General features: G+C 39.8%; 1 non-coding gene across 1 annotated transcript; it reads left to right on the forward strand.

Moving 5' to 3' along the window:
• The first annotated feature begins 334 nt into the window (after positions 1-334).
• On the forward strand, positions 335-439 carry LOC113902622. Its single transcript, XR_003513885.1, has one exon. It is a non-coding gene; the product is annotated as a U6 spliceosomal RNA (small nuclear RNA).
• Positions 440-3,119: the final 2,680 nt, after the last annotated feature.

Below are 3,119 nucleotides of genomic sequence, written 5' to 3' on the forward strand. Positions count from 1 at the left end.
AAGGGACTCTCAAAAGTGTTCTCCAACACCACAGTTAAAAAGCATCAATTCTTTAGCATTCAGCTTTCTTTATAGTTCAATTCTCACATCCAGTGAGCGGTGGCTGCACGGTGCTGGAGAGGTGAGAGGCCGAGAGGAGATACCCCACGCCCAAGGTCAGAGAAACTGCAATAAGACAGTAGGCACTGAGAGAGGGCATCAGAGGACAGACAGACAGAAACCACAATGAGAGAAAACTAACCAATGTAAACACATGGACCACAGACTTGTCTAACTCAATGAAACTATGAGCCATGCCATGTAGGGCCACCCAAGACGGACAGGTCATAGTGGAGAGTTCTGACTCATTAACACATATACAAAAATTGGAATGATACAGAGATTAGCATGGCCCTTGCACAAGGAAGATTTGCAAATTTGTGAAGCATTGCGTCCATGAATCAAGGCAAATCGGAAGTGGTCAAACAGGAGATGGCAAGACTGAACATCGACGTTTTAGGAATCAGTGAACTAAAATGAACTGGAGTGGGTGAATTTAACTCAGATGACCGTTGTATCTACTACTGTGGGCAAGAATCCATTAGAAGAAATGGAGTAGCCATCACAATCAACAAGAAAGTCTGAAATGCAGTACTTGGATGAAATCTCAAAAACGAGAGAATGATCTCTGTTTCCAAGGCAAACCACTCAATATCAGAGTAATCCACATCTATGCCTCGACCAATAATGCTGAAGATGCTGAAGGTGAACAGTTCTATGAAGACTGACAAGACTTTCTAGAACTAACACCAAAAAAAGATTCATTATAGGGAACTGGTATGCAAAAGTAAGAAGTCAAGAGATACCTAGACTAACAGGAAATTTTGGCTTCGGAGTACAAAATGAAGCAGGTCTGGGGCTAATAGAGTTTTGCCAAGAGAATGCACCGGTCATAGCAAACACCCTCTTTCAACAATACAAGAGAAGGCTCTACACATGGACATCACCAGATGGTCAACACGGAAATCGGATTGATTATATTCCTTGCAGCCAAAGATGGAAAAGCTCTATACAGTCAGCAAAAACAAGACCAGGAGCTGATTGGGGTTCAGGTCAGGAACTCCTTATTGCCAAATTCAGACTGAAATTGAAGAAATTAGGGAAAACCAATAGACCATTCAGGTATGACCTAAATCATATTCCTTAGATTATACAAAAGTGACAAATAGATTCAAGGGATTAGATCTGATAGACAGAATGCCTGAAGAACTATTGACAGGTTTGTGACATTGTATAGGAGGCAGGGATCAAGATCATCCCCAAGAAATAGAAATGCAAAGAGGCAAAATGGTTGTCTAAAGAGGCCTTACAAACAGCTATGAAAAGAAGAAAAGTGAAAGGCAAAGGAGAAAAGGAAAGATTTACCCATTTGAATGCAGAGTGCCAAAGAATATCTAAGAGAGATGAGAAAGCCTTCCTCAGGTATCAAAGCAAAGAAATGAAACAAAATAATAGAATGGAAAAGACTAGAGGTCTTTTCAAGAAAATTAGAGATTCCAAGGGAATATTTCATGTGAAGATGGAAACAATAAGGGACAGAAATGGAATGGACCTAATAGAAGCAGACGATATTAAGAAGAGGTGGCAAGAATACACAGAAGAGCTATATAAAGAAGATCATCATGAACCAGATAGCCACAATGGTGTGATCACTCACCTAGAACCAGACATCCTGGAATATGAAGTCAAGTGGGCCTTAGGAATCATCACTACAAAGCTAGTGGAGGTGATGGAATTCCAGTTGAACTATTTCAAATCCTAAAAGATGATGCTGTGGAAGTGCCACACTCAATATGCCAGCAAATTTGGAAAATTCAGCAGTGCCACAGGACTGGAAAAGGTCAGTTTTCATTCCGATCACAAATTAAGGCAATGCCAAAGAATGCTCAAACTACTGCACAATTGCACTCATCTCACACACTATAAAGTAAAGCTCAAAATTCTCCAAGCCAGGCTTCAACAGTATGTGAACCATGAACTTCCAGATGTTCAAGCTGGATTTAGAAAAGGCAGAGGAAACAGAGATTTAATTGCCAACATCTGTTGGATCATGGAAAAAGCAAGAGATCCAGAAAGACATCTATTTTTGCTTTATTGACTATGCCAAAGCCTTTGACTGTGTAGATCACAAAAATGTGTGGAAAATTCTTCAAGATATGGCAATATCAGACCACCTGGCCTGCCTCCTGAGAAATCTTCATGCAGGTCAAGAAGCAACAGTTGGTACTGGACCTGAAATAGTAGACTAGTTCCAAATAGAAAGAGGAGTATGTTAAGGCTGTACATTGTCATTCTTCTTTTTTTAATAATATGCAGAGTACATCATGAGAAATGCTAGGCTGGATGAAGCACAAGCTGGAATCAAGATTGCTGCAGATAAAGAAACTCAGATATGCAGATGACACCAACCTTAAGGTAGAAAGCAAAGAATAACTGAAGAGCCTCTTGATGAAAATATGAAGGAGAGTGAAAATTTTGGCTTAAAACTCAACATTCGTCAGTGACCTCAACCGCCAGCTGGAGATGTCTGGACCTCCTTAGCCTTTCTTTTCCCCTTGCTGTCCAAAACCCCCTATGGTAGTTCAGTTTACATTGTGTTGAATGGGATTCTGTGGCTATTCTGAAAATGTAATAACCAATTTCTGTGTGAAAATTTCAACTTCCAAATATAGAATTTATAATCTTTGAAAAAAAAAAAACTCAACATTCAAAAAAATAATATTATGGCATCTGGGCCCATTGTTTCATGGCAAATAGATGGGGAAACAATGGAAACAGTGAGAGACTTTATATTTTGGCTCCAAATTCACTGCAGATGGTGACTGTAGCCATGAAATTAAAAGACACTTGGTCCTTAGAAGAAAAGCTATGACCAATCTAAACAGCATAGTAAAAAGCAGAGGCATTACTTTGCCAGCAAATCTCTGTCTGGTCAAAGCTACAGTTTTTCCATTAGTCATATATGGATGTGAGATTTGGTCTATAAAAAAAGCTGAGCACCGAAGAATTGATGCTTTTGAACTGTGGTGTTGGAGAAGACCCTTGAGAGTCCCTTGGACTTCAAAGAGATCCGACCAGTC

The sequence above is a fragment of the Bos indicus x Bos taurus genome, chromosome 12, assembly GCF_003369695.1.
Source record: "Bos indicus x Bos taurus breed Angus x Brahman F1 hybrid chromosome 12, Bos_hybrid_MaternalHap_v2.0, whole genome shotgun sequence".
Lineage (NCBI taxonomy): Eukaryota > Metazoa > Chordata > Mammalia > Artiodactyla > Bovidae > Bos > Bos indicus x Bos taurus.